Source organism: Salarias fasciatus, chromosome 4 (assembly GCF_902148845.1).
Source record: "Salarias fasciatus chromosome 4, fSalaFa1.1, whole genome shotgun sequence".
Classification (NCBI taxonomy): Eukaryota; Metazoa; Chordata; class Actinopteri; order Blenniiformes; family Blenniidae; genus Salarias; species Salarias fasciatus.
In genome coordinates this window covers 22865-42199 of record NC_043748.1, presented here as the reverse complement: position 1 = coordinate 42199, position 19335 = coordinate 22865, and the positions used below count along the sequence as shown (strand labels likewise).

At 48.1% G+C, this 19335-nt stretch overlaps 1 pseudogene; it reads right to left on the bottom strand.

Annotated features, from left to right (window-relative positions):
- The window catches only part of LOC115387644 (protein TANC2-like), a 33453-nt pseudogene extending 19333 nt beyond the window's left edge, over positions 1-14120 (bottom strand).
- Positions 14121-19335: the final 5215 nt, after the last annotated feature.

Genomic DNA, 19335 nt, shown 5'->3' with positions numbered 1-19335 from the left:
ACCAGAAAATGTGAAAAATGTGACAGTAAATGAAGAATCAAACAGACTCTCAGAGTTCAACCATCCCTCTGAAAACCCTCCTCATGTTTAGTTTTGGTGCCTGAAGCCAAGAAGCTTTGAGTCTGTTGAACTGACTGATCTGCTGCTGCCGTGCAATACCGCTTACAACCACCAGGTGGTGCAGTGAGTCTGACTGAGTTGGTTACTATCAACGATCAACAGGTTAAACTAAAAAACAAACATTTACATCGTCTTCAACATCTCGGAGCGGGAGAGAAGATAGATCAAAAGATGTCAAACTAGCCTTAGCGCGGAGAGACAGCAGCTCGCTAGCGGCTAGCAACAGCAGCGTGGTTGTTCCAGATCAATCCAGTGGATTAGAAGTCACTTCTTTGCTGACGCAGCCTACATGCTTCAGGAGGGGGAGTCGGCTTCTCTTTCTCTCTCCGTCCGATGCACACAGGGACGATCAAATGAGGGTTCAAAGGTCAACCCCCCTCCTGCTGTCAGAGTAACAGGTCACAGCTGCGCCAGAGAGGCGGAAGACAAAAGAAGCGAGCTGGAAGCTTTTCAGCGGCTTCTGGGAGCACCACTAAGGAACACCGGCGTGGGATCAATGACGGCCCGCCGAGGAACACCGGCGTGGGATCAATGACGGCCCGCCGATCAGCTGGTCGACGACGCCTGATGCCAAAAGTCATTCATGGATCGCTGCATTTCTGACCAGTGGTCACCAGCGAGGAAACGCCAATCAATTCAAATGCATTTAATTAGTTCATTGATCAAACCGTTGCTGTTTTTGCATTAAAAACACGGCATGTGAAGCAGGAAGCAGAGCAGAGCCATCAATATCATCTACTGACCACAGAAACTGTGATTTACGACAAACAAGGTCACAATACTCAACATTAGGGTCTCTTCACTTAACGAGCGAAGAGGACACGACGTGTCGGTCTGAAAACACAACAAAAAAAGGAAAAATGTGAAGAAACTGCTAATTCAACAAGCTCCTCTGTCTCTAAGATCCCGCTGGTGGTAAACTAAACAAGAACAACGTCCAGTGACGACAAGAGAAAGAGCACTGTTCAAGAACAACTGACTGCTCCTCACTTTGACCCACTTCTGATTCTGTTGGACCAAAGAGTTTCCAACATGGATCAAAAGATGAGGAGGAAATCCAGACGGGTCTGAGTGAAACCAGATCATGGATCATGAGAACCGGGACCGACGTCTGAGAGAAGACTGGCTTCATTTTGTTCTGTCTCGTTGAAGTGAACGTCTCTCCTCCTCACACTGGTTTTCTTTGTTCCCATAAAACCCAGCGACTGCAGAACATTTCCCCTGCAAAGACCCCACAGAGCGGAGGAAGGAGTAAACACAACAACACGGCTGCTTCCCATTAGCCTGCAGGCTGCAGACAGAACATCTGCACATCACAGTGCACGTGGTGCATTCAGGGACCACTGGGAACACGAGAAGATCTGCACATCACACTGAACGCGGTGCATTCAGGGACCACTGGGAACAGGAGAAGATCTGCACATCACACTGCACGCAATGCATTCAGGGACCACTTGGAATATGAGAACATCTGGACATCAGTGCATGTGATGCATTCAGGGACCAATGGGAACATGAGAAGATCTGCACATCAGACTGAACGCGATGCATTCAGGGACCACTGGGAACAGGAGAAAACCTCTGTACATCACAGTGAATGTGGTGCATTCAGGGACCACTGGGAACAGGAGAAAACCTCTGTACATCACAGTGAATGTGGTGCATTCAGGGACCACTGGGAAAATGAGAAGATGTGCACATCACACTGCATGTGATGCATTCAGGGACCACTGGGAACATGAGAACATTTCTGCATGCGATGCATTCAGAGTCCACTGGGAAAATGAGAGACCATTTGTGCATCACAGTGCATACAATGCATGTGATGCATTCAGGAACCTCTTCAGAGCATCCATTTAACACCTGTACATCACAGCGCACGTGATGCATTCAAGGACAACTGGGAACAGGAGAGAACCTCTGTACATCACAGTGAATGTGATGCATTCAGGGACCAATGGGAACCATGATAGAATATCTGTGCATCACAGTGCACATGCTGCATTCAGGGACCTCGACCAAGCATCAACAGAATACTTCTGCATAACAGTGAAAGTGATGCATTCAGGGACCACTGGGAACAAGAGGGAACATCTGTGCATCTCAGTGCATGTGATGCATTCAGGGACCTGTTCAGCGCTTCCACAGAACATCTGAATTGTAGTGTTTATGCTGAGGGACCTCCTTCAGAACGTAGCGTTTGGGAACCACTGGACACTGCAGCATTTGAGGGAACTTTTAAAGTAATCTGCATCTTTTAGGGAACATGTTGTACAAACAGTCCGTGAGGCATTGAGGGGGCATCTGTAAATTTTAGCTTGAGGAAGAAGCTTTGGGATTGGATGACTTCAGATCATGTGGATTTCCAGAGAGCGAGCGTTTAATGTGAGGGGAAACCGTAGTCCAGTCCTACCAGCTCTCTTGGTGAGGCGCAGGTTGAGGAGGGGAGACGAGGGCAGCGAACGAGTGAATCCCTCCATCATCCTGTTGTCCGAGCCGTCTGACTCGATGCTACTGCCCCCTGGTGGAAAAGAAGGGAAGGGTCAGCTCCTGTGACTGTATTTACACTTCAGAGCGCACGTGGAGAGAACTGACCGCTGCTGTTGTTCTTGCGACTTTTGCCTCCCAGCAGCATCTTCAGACTGTTCCGGAACATGACGGCTCGCAGCGGAGAGACGAGTCCGTCTGTCGACTCACCCTGAGGAGGAAGCAGAGACCGGGACTGACCACCAGCAAGTAACACGGCACGGCTCAGCACGGCTCAGCACAGGAACAGCCTCAACACCCCTCTGCATCTGTCTGTACCTGATACAAACAACCAGGACCTAACCCAGTACCTGATCTAACCAGAACCTAAACCACTACCTGATACAGAATATGATCTAACCAAGACCTAACCCAGTACCTGATCTAACCCCATACCTAACCCAGTACCAGTACCTAAACCAGTATCTGATCTAACCAGTACCTGAACCAGTACATGATCTAACCAGGAACTAACCCAGTACCTGATCTAACCAGAACCTAACCCAGTACCTGATCTAACCAGAACCTAACCCAGTACCTGATCTAACCAGTACCTGACCCAGTACCTGACCCAGCACCTGACCCAGCACCTAACCCAGTACCTGATCTAAGCAGTACCTAAACCAGTATCTGATCTAACCAGTACCTGACCCAGAACCTAACCCAGTACCTGATCTAACCAGAACCTGATCTAACCAGTACCTAACCCAGTACCTGATCTAACCAGTACCTGACCCAGTACCTGACCCAGTACCTGATCTAACCAGTACCTAAACCAGTACCTGATCTAACCAGGATGTGACCTGATCTGACCCACAAAACACAAAGTTAGTCAGTGATCCTGAACTCATCACAATCTGAACACAGAAAATAAAATCAGTGTCCGATATGTCTCAGTAAAGACGCACGCACGCACGCACGCACGCACGCACGCACGCACGCACGCACGCACACACGCACACACGCACACACGCACACACGCACACACACACACACCCCTCCTCCTCATCTTATTTTACTACAGTGTGAATTTTGAACACACCCAAACTGCTGGCTGGTAACACTGTTGCTAGGCAACCCTCCTCCGTTGCTAAGCGACGTGTTAATGAGAATGCGTGTCAGATGTAGGGCTGTGTGAGTGTGTGTGGGTGTTCTTGTCTTTCTACCTCCGTGTGGTCCTCACATTTCAAATCTGAGATGTTGGAGTCCGTCAATGGGCGGTACCACAGGTACTGTTGTACCAGTGTGTGTGTGTGTGTGTGTGTGTGTGTGTGTGTGTGTGTAAGATATGTCTGTACATACATTTCCACACATTCATATATAACCAAGAGATGAACAATTTCTCTGTCATTCTGTTCATTTTTTTTTATATATTAATCACACATTTATTCATATAAATCAAAGTTTCTCTTTACATTTATTATTCAGTTATTTGTTATGTCAGTTATTTTGTGGAATGGCAAAAACATACTAACACTGATACCACTGACATCCAGATCATAGAGCATCTTCCTCCATCTAACTGATGTGACACAAACCCTGTGTGTGTGTGTGTGTTTGTGTGTGTGTGTGTGTGTGTGTGTGTGTGTGTGTGTGTGTGTGTGTGTGTGTGTGTGTGTGTGTGTGTGCTGAGAACAAAGTGATCAAAGAGGAAAACAGATGGCAGATTAAAATAGTCATCATTTTCTTCTCCCCCCTACACACACACACACACACACACACACACACACACACACACACACACGGGGAAGCTGTCATCCCTCGGCTCTGTGAAACAGCAGGGTTCTACCTGTGTCGCCCCCTGTTGACCAGCAGTGGTCACAGCAGCAGGACGCCGTCAGGAACCCATGACATGAAAGCTCAATCATCACTGGTGACTTTGTTTTTCTGTTATTGCCAATCAAAGTTGATTTTCTTTCCACCTTCAGTGTCGGAGCCTCTCCTGACTGTTTGGCTCCGAGTCTTCCTGGTTACTGATTATTTGAGCGCACAGACTTAGTCTTTGTTTGTGATGATTTTTTCAAAATGGAATTTTACACTTAAAATAAAAAAAAAAAAAACAACATCTGATATCTGTGCTTAAAATAATAAAAAGTCACAATTAAAATGAATTTGTGCGGAAATACATGTGCTGATGGTCTGAAGGTAATAAAATACTTAATTCCCAGCATCAAACAACAGCAATATGAACTGGTTCATTTGTATCGTTCATCCTTTTTCCTTCAGTTCAAAGACTTCGGATTAATCTTTGAACAAAAACATCTCAGACTGAAGGTGGAGCTTTAAGACACATGCTGGAAACAGAACTCAAGAACAGATCAACTATTGCATTTTCTTTACTGTAAGGCCTTCAAATGTGAAGACTGATATTTATGTTTCAATATTGTATTCTATCATCTCCATATGTGAATTTATTAATAATATTTAATCATTTTCAGAACTACTACAAATCATCACTGTCTGCTGTAAAGAATAAAACAATTTCTATTGTACTTTACTCTGAACTGAGGAGTGATTTTAAAAGGAGTCACTGAAATCAAATGTTTTTTTTTTTATATATATTTGCCTCAGAAAGACTTCAATCCCTTCCATCTTTTCATGTTTTTTTTTTTTTATCGGGACAGTCACAAGCCTGCAGACGAGAGAAGCACCTCAGGATGAGGTGAACCCATCGCCAAAGAAATGAAAACAGACTCGGTTCAATAAGGTTTGTAGAAGACTTCAGGTTCAGCTTTTGTCTTTATGAGGACCAGGAAAAGTCTCGTTTCCCTCCTTTACCCAACTAGAGAGTTGGAGTGTTTTCAAAAAGTTGCATTTTCAGTGTTTTTGAGCACCATGGTCAAGTAAACAGACACCCATAATGCAACAGTTTTCTGTTCCCACTTTATTCTGCTCCATTTCACATCACTCATCATGTGACGTCCTGAGTTTTCATCTTCAAAGAAGCCGGTTTCCTAAAGGAAGCAGCTGAGCAGCTCCAGAAGATACAACAGAACCAGAGAGCTAAAGAGCAAAGGGAGGCAGCTTCATGTCAGCTGGGCCGTGAGAATGGATCCACTAATCATTCTACCAAACACATACCTGATAAACGTAAATGACACACTGCACAGACATTGTGAATTTTCTAAAAGTAACACTGCCTGATGCATTGATGTTGTCGAGTTCTGTGAGAAAGATTTGATTTGTGGTCAATAAACACGTCTGTGACGTTCATGTTGCTTTATCTACATTGCACATGTTTAATTCCAAAAGAATTGAGAGGAAGTGGAAAAAAATAGAATTGGAAAATGGTGCGATGCTAACTTTTTATAACCCAACAGTCGTCCAAAGAAACACTTCAGCAGATGATGCTCACGTTTTTGAACGTCTAACAAATCTCGCATCTGATTTACGTCCTGTGGCCATCAAAATCCTGTCATGTTGAATCTGCGGAGCCAGCGTAGGATGGTGAATTTAAACCTAACTGATCACAGTCCAGTCAGACTTCTGCTCTGTAAACGGTCAAAACAAATATTAGCCTTACAATACGTAGCCAACTATTCATCATTTCACAAAGAGACAGTTAAACTGCTCCTCCTACAACTCCCCAAGAAAGTCAACAGACTGCCTTCAAAGCCGGATCTCAAAGAAAGACATGAACATCATCTGCGTAAGTGTTTATACGTAAATTCGACTATCTGCTCCGGCTGGTCTGGACCCGAAGATAATCCGCGTCTGAGAAACCGCCGCGACGAATCTTAGAGACCACTTCTGCCATGAGCCCGGGCTCGCAGGAGTGTGTAATGTGTGTCAGTGTGCTAATCCCACACACACACACACACACACATACACACACACACACACACGCACACACACACACATACACACACACATACACACACACACACGCACACACACACACGCATGAGTGGACAGCAGCACACAGATGAACATGACAGTGTGGGAAAAGAAAGACGAATGAGACAATGGAGAGACGAGCGAGTCTTTTGTGTCTGAACAAGCGACAACATACTAAAACAATGAAATACAAGCTAACAGTCCAAACACGGAACGGTGACGATACCTGATCAACAGGACGTCGCTATCAAAAGTGAAAATATGTCCTAAACAAATATGGCAGACTTCTGTCTATTTCACAAGATATAAAATTTTAAAATATACATGTTTACATACTTCTAACGTAAATCATTAAATGAAACTGAGCTGTGGGAAACTTGGAGATGAAAATATACTTTTAAAAATTAAATTAAATTCAGTAAAATACAAATATACTTAGATTTCTTAAATGTTTTGCAGTGTTAGCCGAATATGCTAACCGTACCACGAAGCAGTCCAGCTCAACACACAGAAAAGAAAGAAATGCTGAAGAAGTCCTGTAATCTGTAGACGGAGGGTCGAATCACAGCTGATGAGTCGCCAGAAGGAGCCAAACTTGTTTCTGCCCACATCCTGTCAGAGGACAGAGCTGACAACTGGACCAGCAACTGGGATCAGATCAACAGAGCAATCAGGACCAGGACCAGAACCAGCAGCAACCGGAACCAGGACCAGGACCAGCAGCAACCAGAACCAGGACCAGACCAGCAGCAACCGGAACCAGGACCAGACCAGCAGCAACCGGAACCAGGACCAGGACCAGCAGCAACCGGAACCAGGACCAGGACCAGCAGCAACCGGAACCAGAACCAGACCAGCAGCAACCGGAACCAGGACCAGGACCAGCAGCAACCGGAACCAGGACCAGGACCAGCAGCAACCGGAACCAGAACCAGACCAGCAGCAACCGGAACCAGGACCAGAACCAGCAGCAACCGGAACCAGAACCAGGACCAGCAGCAACCGGAACCAGAACCAGACCAGCAGCAACCGGAACCAGACCGCCGAGCAGCAGACTCAGTGTGGGAAATGTGACATGAGTCACTGACAGTGTGCAGCCGGTAACACTGACTCAGCAAAACAGCTCATTCATGTGAAACACACACACACACACACACACACACACACACACACACACACACACACACACACACACACACACACACACCATCTGTCACCACTTACTGCTCCATCTGACCTCCCAAAACTTTTTCTGTCTTCCACATAAACTGGGTTTAATTGGACAGAAAGCGTTCGGGCTCCACGGCGGGAGCCTCGGTCCAGTCAGTCCCGTCATTATTCAGCTTCCTGCTGCCTGTTTAACGCTCCGGAATAAATAAATAAAGAAATAAAAAAAGCTGGAGCCAGTTTGGCAGATTTTACACAAAGGTTGAGTTTCCTTCCCAAGCAGCACAGATGGACGACCTGATTTTAACGTCTGACACGTTGGCTGAAGAGACGACAGCTGTCCGGACATCACAGGCGTTCATTCATCCTATTGGACTTCATCCTGACATGAGGGGGCGGAGCCTTGTCCCCTCATGGATTTAGAATCCAATCATATCTTGCTGATCAAAAAACAGTCATGTTTTTTTTGCTGCTAAAAAAAAAAAAAACTCATCGCAAGTCACTGAAAAAGACAGAGGGGAGGTTTTTGAAACACGCCGCTCTTCATGCTACTTTTCTGAAGCTCGACACGCAAACGGCGGCGTTTTCAGGGATTCTTTGTGAACTAAAACCATCAGAACCGGTCCTGCACTGGTCCAGCTTTTCAAGCCCGCATCTGTAAAGCTCAGTACGAAACCCGACCTGAACGCCAGACCTGCCACCCAGCCCCTCTCCAGCGTCTAATGATTCACTGTTTTCAGTGTTCTAATCCGCTGCCCGCCCACTTCCAGTGGATCAATACATTTATATTTTCCGTAGCGGTCCGGTGGGCACCGGACTCGACCCCGTAGCTGCCCGACCCAATGGGGACCCGACCTGGTGCAGCGCTGGAGACATCTCATCATCCAGTGGATGGACTGAGCGCCTTGCATGGCAGCCGCCTCCACTGGTGTGTGAATGTGTGTGTGAATGGGTGAATGTGATAATGCAGTGTAAAGCGCTTTGGGCTCAGTCAATGCAGTGTAAAAACACTATATAAGTGTAGTCCATTTACCATTTATCCTTCAAAATATTAAATACAGACATTTTCAGACATCTGTAGATGTTTTGAACATTTTCTGTCTATTTGACCCTTGTCGGCCACTTTGAGCAGCTTCTCAAAGGGTTTCTGGCTCTGTGAAGGGAGCCACCTCATGAGGAGCCTCTCGTCTGAAACAGCCGTTCAAAAGGCTGGCTCCTGGATGAACGTCATGCGGACGTCACGGTTACGTCACCTCATTCGTGCAGGAGTGAGTCCATTATTTTCCGACATCTGACACCGTCACTGTCGGGTCCTGAGTTTTCCAGGTCCTTCATCCCCACCGCTGTCGGACCGTACAACTCTACCCTACAGAACATGTGCAATAACCCTGGACAATATCCTGCAATCACTGTCACTTTATAACCCCCAAAAGAAATCATGGACACTTTATAAACCACTCATTCTGCTGCACTAAAAACATACTTGTACATATTTGTATATATCATAGCTCCTGTTGTATTTTTAAGACTTATGTTGTATATAAAGTTAGATCTTCTCTTCTGTTAGATTTCTATTGTTCTACTAAGATTTGCACTACTGTTCTTATTGTTTATTTGCACCTGTCATCACTTTTTTGCACCCCCCCCCCCCCCCCCCCCCCATGCGTCGTACAAACCTCTGTAACTGTAAATCTCTCTGTGATGAGATCAATAAAGTCGATTCTGTGGTGGTGTTCCAGGTTTTTGTTGATTCAGATATGAAAAGGATATTTTACTGACAACTACTGCATTGTGCTTTACCTTGCAGGTTGTCCACAGAAAAAGTTCGTCCAAACGCTGCTCCGTGTCCTGAAAAGGCACATTTTATGGTGTGTGTGAGTGTGTGTTTTCTGTTGCTAAAATCTCTGATGAACTGGTCAATACGGTGTTTCAAATAAACTGGTTTCCTTGTTAACTGGTGACCGACTTCCTTTAGCATTTCCTGCTGCTGCTGCTTGTAGCAGTCAGTGTTTGAATCAGACTCATTAAAGCTCCGACTCGGCTCTCTGTCTGGTTTTTAACGTCTACCGGCAACAACGGAAGTGAAATAAAGTCAGTCACTAATAATGGGGAGACTAATTAGTCCGAGACCCCGGCTCTGCTCCCGTGTCCAGACACTCTTCCTCTGCTAGTTAAATGCTGCGTTCAGGTGACTGGAGCGTGCTGCGGAAATCTGAAACTCGGAGATGCCGTCAGTCGATCACTGGCAGCTCGGACTCAGAATCACGCAGGAGACACGTGAGGGAAGCCTGGACAGTTTGAACATAGACAAATCAGAAGAATCCGTGTGTTTAATGAGTATGAGCACATGGACTCCATTATTGTTCTCAAAACAGTGCTCTTTCTCTTGACACCAGACGGTTTCAGTCCCTCCCCCTCCATGAGCGTGGATGTTCCAGGTCTTCCAGACGACGAGCTGAATCCACAGGACATGCTAATGTTATTCAAATACCTCCACCTGTCCTGCCTGTTCCTGGTGTGTGTGTGTGTGTGTGTGTGTGTGTGTGTGTGTGTCATGTGATGTGGCCCGCCTGTCCGCCTCACTTCCCCGACAGGCTACGTCAGGAGGATTTCCCTTTGAGCCCGCCGCCCCGCCAGAGGAAATCTCCCCCCGTGTTCACACACAGATGCTGAAGAAACTCAGAAACACACCTTCAAACACATCTTCATCCACAACACACACACACACACAGGTTTGTTTGTCCGGGCTCGGCTGCGCGTCTGTAGGTGTGTTTATCGTTAACGGCAGCTGAGCGCAGATGGCTGAACACTCTCTCACACACACACACACACACACACACACTCTTCCTGCATGTGGGCAGAGTGTGACGGAGTCCTGCAGGAAGTCAGGACTGGCTTCTCTGGGGAAGAGAGATAAGAGCGTGGTACAGTGTGTGTGTGTGTGTGTGTGTGTGTGTGTGTGTGTGTGTGTGTGTGTGTGTGTGTGTGTGTGTGTGTGTGTGTGTGTGTGTGTGCGTTCTTAAAACAGCTTCCTGCAGATAAACAAACAAAGGCCTGACTGATGCGTTTACCTTTTGCCCTCACTCCATGCTGCAAAGTTTGACACACTCAGTGTGAAGTCGGTTAACAGCAGGTCTGTGGAGCCGGCGGAATGAACGAATGAACGACGGAGTTTATTCGTCACGTTTCTAAATCGACTTCCAGACCACACCGCTTCCAAAGGACTGAACGACGCAGCTCTTCTGAAATCCTGCGATCGTTATCGAGACGTCAGCGCCTCAATCTTTTCTGAGACGTTAAGAAAAACCAAAACAAAACAATGTCGTTTCCAGTTGGCTGGTCGAGTCCGCTTCCTGTTTTAACAGGAAATAGGAAATCCTTCCTAGTTTTTGAAAAAGAAAAGTAGCTGTGCTGTCGGCCCAACGCCGATTGTCCACATGAGCATGAGGAGAAGTGAGGAAGCGGCTCCCGGCCGGCAGCCGAGGCTCGGCAGTAGAACGGGCCCTGACAGGGTGGAGATAAATGATCGGGGCTATGAAAAACATCATTTCCTCCACAGCGGGGTAACCGCCGCGCTGACACTCCATCACCGGCAGCGACGCTCCGCTTCACGGAAACCCGGCCCGAGACCGGAATATGAAATACGGCGCGGCCGGTCCGGGCGTTACTCACTGGAATATCACCGAGGACGGCGGTCAGGTGGTGCGCGCCCGCCGCTCGCTCTCCTGCCCTCTGGAAAACGACCCGGCGGCGTTCAATCAGCCGGTCCAGGACGCCTCTTCAACCAGAGCTCCTCGCTACCAATAAAAAAGCTCAGGTGAATTCAGAAGCTGAGAAACCCGGAGTGAAACGACAGCACTTGTGTTTCTGTATTCCTTTAATTAGCGTCGGAGATGTTGAGGAAGTGATCTAATTAAACTAATGACTGCCGTGGCGGGGGGTTGGGGGGGAGGGGGGGGTTGGGGGGGGATTTAATCAGAGCAGCGTTAAATCCAGACTACCGTACGGGGCTCGGCAGATTAACATGGGATTACACCCATCTGCACCGCCACTGTCTAGGAAGACCGAAAAGAGGCTCGGAGGAGACAAAATGTGACACAGTGAAGCTCGATGGAGACGCCGCCGCCGTGGAACATGGGAACTGAAAACGCTGACAGTTTCCGTCCAGTCCCTCTGGTTTATTGATTACTGTTCTCGTTAACCGTGCCGAGTTCTCTCCAGATCAGAAGGGAAGCACTCTGCCGGGGTCTGCGGCTTTGTTCCGTCGTCGCCCCGCTGGAAGGTAAATCGTTGGTCGAGCCGCGGTGGAGCAGCCTTTCTGACCTGATGCTGCCGCCGCCGTGCTTCCCCTGCAGGCTGGTTGGTGTGCCGAAGGCCGAGGACGGCGCCTCACCCTTCATTTAGTCAGAGTCGACGCTGCGAGCGAACCTGAGCCAGTTTGATGGGCTGCCAACAGCAGCCGACGGCGGGGTACATCACGCCGCTTAAAGCCACCAGTTACCCCCACATGTTTCTGCACGCCAGTACACACAGGAAGGACCAGCCCAGGCTCGAGTCCACGCCCTCGTCACTGTGAGATGAGGGAGCTAACCACTGCACCACTGCAGCCCCAGCACATCAGTTATGATATCGCTGAGTGCAGCAACAACGACATCATTTCCTTAAACACAAATGTTAACAGTTCTCTGTCTCTTGCCCCGAACTGACTGTGTAAACCGTCGCCATGGTTACATAACAAACTATAGGAAGGCGTGCGATTTACTGACCCAGAAACCTCAAAGCATGATTCAAGGATATTTGGTCTCAACAGTCAGGAGGAAGGGGTAAAAACTGACCCATCCAGGATGTGTGGATCTCCACCACACTGACGCCGTGGCTCCCGGTCGCTCCTGCCACCGGCGCTGAGCTCCATAAAGAATGTTTCATAAAGACCGAGCTGTTCCCCGGAACCCTGAACGCATCACAAACGATTTTCAGGCCTTCTTTAGGACCTTTGTCATGATGCCGTTTAAATCGACTTCCGTCTGTGCCACAAAATAAGGAACTGATTCCAACATTTGAGACATAATATATCTGTTGTTATTTATTTTACACCCAGTCACGTCACCAGTTCTGTCTCTATAAGGTGAAAACATCCAAAAACACTGAGACCCGATAACGATCCCTGTGGAGCGCCGACCGACGAACCCGTTACGAACAGAAAATGTGATTTTAGGAAGAGGCTGCAGAAGTCTGTGGGCACTGAGGAGGAGGTGGGGGGGGGGGGGGGCAGAGTAATCTGTGGACATTCTGGGGGGGTCAGGGTAATCTGGACGTGCTGCAGATTAGTATGAACGCAGCGTGAGAGATAATCCAGTCATGTCAACACACAAAGGATTTCTCCGTCCTGCCAAAACAACTGTGACCCCCCCCCATCCCCCCCCCCCCCCCCCCCCCCTGCCTCCGACACACGAATCTGCCCCCCAACAGCCTCTGACTCTGGAATCTGCCCCTCCAAGTGCCTCCGATACACAAATCTGCCTCTGACATGGGAGTCTGCCCCCACCTGCTTCTGACTGAAGAATCTGCCCCCCCCCCCCCCCCAACCTGCCTCTGACTGTGGAATCTGCCCCCCCCCAACCTGCCTCTGACTGTGGAATCTGCCCCAATGTGGGAGTAAAAGAGGGTGGGAAAAGTCAGTCCTGCTGAGGAGTGTTGATGTTCCCTGACAGGAGGACCGTGAAGGGCTCGCGAGGCATTCAGGGACCTATTCCACACACACACACACACACACACACACACACACACACACACACACACACACACACACACACACACACACACACACACACACACACACACACACACACACACACACACACACACACAAACACACACACTCCAGGATCATGTGGGGGTGAATTCACCAGCAGGGCAGATGATGGGGGGGTAAATTCATCATGATGAGGGGTGAATTCGTCACCAGGGCGCATCGTGGGGAGGGTGGGGGTGAATTCATCATGGATCCGGCTCTCAGGATGACGGTGATCCTGCTCCATCCGCGCCAGGCTGCGTGTGATCACGAGTTATTGATCTGCTCCATAATATGGCTGGAGTAGCAGGATGTGCGCGCGCGCGCGGGCCACCTTACTACAATGTCTGTCCCTCACACACCTAAACACACACACACACACATACACATACACACAAACAGAAGACACCGTGAACCCACCTACCGTGTCGGTGCTGAGAGCGGCTCAGTGCTGGGTCCGTGCCGGTCCGTGCTGGTTCCGTGTCGGTCGCTGCTGGGTCCGTGTCGGTCGGTGCCGGTTCTGTGTCGGTCCGTGCTGGGTCTGTGTCGGTGGGTCAGTCTCCAGCCCGCGGTGCGTCCTCCTCCGTGAAGCCCCGGTACAAGCCCTCCTCCCCGGTGACTCCTCCATTCATCCCGGGCTCTCTCCGGCTCCTCTATCCGCACACGGGCGCTGATGTGACGGTCATTATCCTCCGTCCCTCCCCGGCCACCTCCCGGTGAGCACGAGCTGACGTCCGGTGAGCTCCGGTGAGCACGAGCCTGCCGCTGTCGACGGGGAGCTGATGAATTATTCATGAGAGGGGGCGTGGCCAGCCGTCCCGCCGTGAACAGCGACATCTGGCGGCTCGGTCCCCTCATAGCAGCGGAGAGAAGCCACGTGCTGACCCGGATGTAGCCGCTCAATTTAATATCAGGCAAACAGAGGCAGCTGGCAGACAGGGTGTGTGTGTGTGTGTGTGTGTGTGTGTGTGTGTGTGTGTGTGTGTGTGTGTGTGTGTGTGTGTGTGTGTGTGTGTGTGTGTGTGTGCAGGGCCGGCCCGGGCTTCAGAGGCGCCCTAGGCGAGCCCGAGACGAGCGCCCCTTGGGAGCGTGTTTTTCGAGCGGTCCCGACATTTGTTGAGCGGGGGGGGGGGGGGGGGGGGGGGGGGGGGGGGGGGGGGGGGGGGAGCGATGCCGAACAATACCGATCAGTGCCGGGCAGCGCCGAGGACGAGGAGCGCAGTGCGTCGGACCGCTGCACAGCGGGCCACACGGAACACAGAGCGTCGTGGCGCCCCTTGTACGACCGCGGCGCCCCCCTCCGGACGTGGCGCCCTAGGCGGCCGTCTAGTTCGCCTATGCCTAGAGCCGGCCCTGTGTGTGTGTGTGTGTGTGTGTGTGTGTGTGTGTGTGTGTGTGTGTGTGTGTACTTCTTAGAATGCGTTCTTCTGTTTCGTAAAAAGATTCTGCTCAGTAGCACCGAGCTGTTAAAAGTAGGATCAGATCCTAAATATGTACTTCATTTTCAGCAAAAAAACAAAAAAAGCAAACAAACAAAACAAACACTGAACAATTTAGGTCACTTTAGAGCCAGTAAAACAATAATTTAAGTCATATTAAAGCGATACTTCAACATTTTGGTGAATTTGCCCATTTAGAGCAATTCCTTAGTCATTTCGAACAGCGTACTTACTTTTTTGTGAGGGCGAGCTGTTGTTTATTCAGAGGTGAGTCAGGGAAGGTTTTCGGGACGGACACAATGGAGGTGAATGGTATTTTTGTTCCCCCTCGTCAAACTCATCAAATACAGAATCCAACAACCCCAAAACACTTTGGTGGACACGTTATAATCCGCACATTCACTACGCTGTGAAATATTAATGCAAAATTACGAGATCAAGTTGTTAATGCGAAGATTGCTAAGACGAAACTACTTACTAAACATGGCGTCTGGGCGTAGTGATCTCAAAAGAAAAAGTAGTTCCCAGTATTTGCTTCAGTGTCGTAACGCTACAATATTATTTGTTGGTGTTCCACAGCGTAGTGAATGTGCCGATTATAACGTGTCCACCAAAGTGTTTTGGGGTTGTTGGATTCTGTATTTGATGAGTTTGACGAGGGGGGAACAAAAATTGAAATTTAACAACAGGAGGGATTGATATGGAATAATGCTTTGTTTCCAAGTTCTCAGGAACACAGTGTGAAGGCCGCTCTGTTTTGTCTGAAGTCATTTGGAAACAGCGTCTGCTAGTCTCGTGAGATCTAGCTATATGAGATGGCATGGCCGGAAGTCCTGCCAGAGTCGGGCTGGATTCTCCCCGGAGCGACAGCCTTGCTCTCAGTCAGCTGATTTGTGTGTGCTTCCTCTGCAATCCTCCATAAATCCTCCTTGTGCAGCATCAACATCTTGACCTTGACTCGTCATCTTTGGCTCTGATTCACCAAAAATTCCACAACAGTTTGGGGCTCGTCCGGGATCTAAATACAACATAAACGAGGTGAGTGCAAATGTTTCCTTTGTTAAATATTTAACTCAGGAAATAATGCCTTACCTGTGGGAATGTTTGACTAGATGAAAGAACTATTTCATAGTTGATTGGAATTGTAAAAGCAAATTGCTAAATATAAAGAGCCAAAGATGTCCCTAAATTTTTTGATTGATTCTTATCAATCAATTGCTAATGATTAGTGACAATTGGGTTGTAATAAAAATTTTATTCTAACTTGGAACTGTGGCTGAGAGAGCTTAGGAAGAGTTTTCTAGACTTGGAGTCTGGACGGCCCTGGGGGCCACCGGCGCTGCCGGGCTGAGTCCCTGAAGCGACTTTGTTTTCACTCGGATTGGATCCGAGATTGACGCGCCGCAGATCTTGGGGGGTATCTTAATATAGCCTCTTCACCAGGGCGGGCCTGGTGCATGTAACAGAAGGGTTGATGATCTCCCTAACGGGCTGACCTGCACTGTTGAACTGTGGGTGGCGTCGCGTGTGGAAGTTTCCACTGGTGAAACTTTTTGAAAACTGGGTGAGTGTGATTCTGCAGGTCACCTCACGACTCTGACTCTCTCTTTCACGATAAAAAAAAAGGGGTAAATAAAGAAGAAGGTGATGATGCTGGGAGGTTGTTTAGGTTTGTAGAGGACATGTGTTGCTGTTTGTGTTGCTGTCTTGTGTGCAGTTATTGTTTGTGCTAATCCGTTTGGTGAACACCAAAGTGTTAAACAGGAAAAGAAGAGGCAAGAAGTAGAACAGAGCAGCGTGGGCTGATCCTGTTGAAAGTTTTCAGAAACTATTTGATGAGTTCACACCGGTCGGGGTGGTCGGCAGGACCAAGATATTGGAATGTTTAGAAGAGTCACAATCTACGGCCCGAGCGATGATTTCTGGCTGGTTATGCAGACAACCGACTGATCTGAGAACTCCGAGAGAATTAAAGTTCACTTTAATGCATGGTGGTTTTGCATTTGCTGGTTCTGTGTTAAACACTGATTGTGGCTCCTCACTGGTGCCACAAAACCAGTTGTTGAAGAGAAGTGTGAGGATAGAAATGCTGAAGAGAGAGAGAGACAGGCAGAGAGAGAGGCAGAGAGAGAGAGAGAGAGAGAGAGGTAGAGAGAGACAGAGCAGGTAGAGAGAGACAGAGTGAGACGCAGGCAGACAGAGAGGTAGAGAGAGAGACAGAGCAGGTAGACAGAGAGAGAGAGAGGGCAGAGAGAGAAACAGAGTAGGGTTGAAGGAAGCTTGAAGAGCCTGACACTGTTCTACTCCTGAACCGTCTTCCTGAGGGAGGCCGCCGAGCATCCTGAGCCCAGCTGCAGCTCAAAGTGACGTTCCTTGGACACGTTCTGGAGGAGAGGATCTGGAGGAGACGAACTGGTCCTGGTCTTCGGGAAGACCTGAACTGTGGTCTAATCAGCCACTACAGGCTAAAAGAAGAGACGCTGTCTTTTCTAGGTCTGGCAGAATGCTGTCGTCACTGGATGTTTGGTTTGCAGCTGGAGACTCTGTGTTCGAAACAACCACACAAGGATGTTTCTGCAGGACTGGAGTGAACAGAGACCAGGTCACAGGAGGGTCAACATCTGGAGGAAGACCAAACATCAGCCTCTGGTCTGGGATTACCTGGCTACAGACTGCCCTGTCAGCTCTATTCCAAGAGAAAGGACAGTTCTCTACAGGTATTCTGGTTTGGACACATGAATCACGTTTTCACCCTGATGCTTTTTTCTCTTGCAGACTCCTGACTGTGATCCTGGGCTCCTAAATAGTCTGTGAGCAGCTGATGCTCCAGCAGAGATTATCACTGCAGCGGGTTTTGGTTTGGGACGGCGGATGCGTGGTACATGTGTCACATTCTGCTGCTGTTGAATAAAGCACAGAGTGCCTGTCAGCAGGGGGTCGGGGTGTGAAGCCATCAATCTGTGGTTTTACTTTTACCTTGGAAATACGAGGGGGGACCCAAAAGAAACCGGAATTTGGTTGCAACTTTTTATTTCTTACATTTCAAAATAATCTCCATTCGCATTAATACAACGCTCTAGCCATGTTTCTCACTTCACAAATGCATCGGCAAACTCGTGCATAATTGTGCCCGGACTGCCCGGACCACTCACAGACCTGCGGCTTCCCCAGAGCATCATCCTTGTAGGCTTGCTATAACAAGGTGAGTGTTTCTGCTGCTGTTTTTCTCAGCAAAAAGCAAAATTTAATGTTTGCGCTGCTCTAGCTTTCCAGTCAATGTCGCCATTGTAGAGAAATCGCAGAGGGGCGCAGCACTCTGTTACTATAAATAGTGCGTGACAGACGTCAGTGTCACTCTGGGAGCTCAGATTTTTCACAGATATGCATGAGGCTTACCTGTAGCACATCTGACGGCCAAAAGCCAAAACCCATTATTATTAGTATTTTATGACCAAATTCCGGTTTCTTTTGGGCCCCCCCTCGTATCTGCTCAACTGAATATGGGTGAATGTGACTGTGTGACTGGCAAACTAACTTACTAACAAACTAACATTGACATTGATGACTGACTTTGAGAACGACCAGACGTTCAGTGTTTTATTGTTGTGTTCAATGTTTTGCTGATTTTCATGGTTTTTCTTTCTTTTCTTAGTTTAGCTTGATTGGACACATCGCGGCCACTGATTGTCTTTTGCCTTCCTGGTTGATCGGCCTGGACCAGGATTGATTGTTTGGCATGAAGGTATTTCCAGCTGTCACTGTCCTATGGGTTGCTGATTTGTTTAAATTGTGCATCCATGACTGAGTGCTGCTTGGTGTTTTTGTGACAGTGGATCAGTTGGAAATGGTCATTGAAATATAGGTAACTTAGGACATATGAAATAAAAAATGACGATGCACTTGGAGGAACTGATCTTATTGATGTTTATGGAAAACATTAATATTGACGTGTGATGCAAATGAAAAGTGGTTTTATTTTGGCTTTACTCTCTCCGATTGTGAGTTAGATTATTGTTAAAATTCGAATTTATTTTGTGTCTGGTTTTGTGTAAATTGAAATTTAACAACAGGAGGGATTGATATGGAATAATGCTTTGTTTCCAAGTTCTCAGGAACACAGTGTGAAGGCCGCTCTGTTTTGTCTGAAGTCATTTGGAAACAGCGTCTGCTAGTCTCGTGAGATCTGGCTGTATGACATGGCGTGGCCGGAAGTCATGCCAGAGTCGGGTTGGTTTCTCGTCGGAGCGACAGCCTCGCTCTCAATCAGCTGATTTGTGTGTGCTTCCTCTGCAATCCTCAATAAATCCTCCTTGTGCAGCGTCAACACCTTGACTCGTCATCTTTGGCTCTGATTCACCAAAAATTCCACAACAAGGTAAACAGATTTTTTTTTTTTTTTTTTAAAGTTACACTCCCTCAACCCAGGGTAATAATAGCTAAAGCTGACTTTGTGCA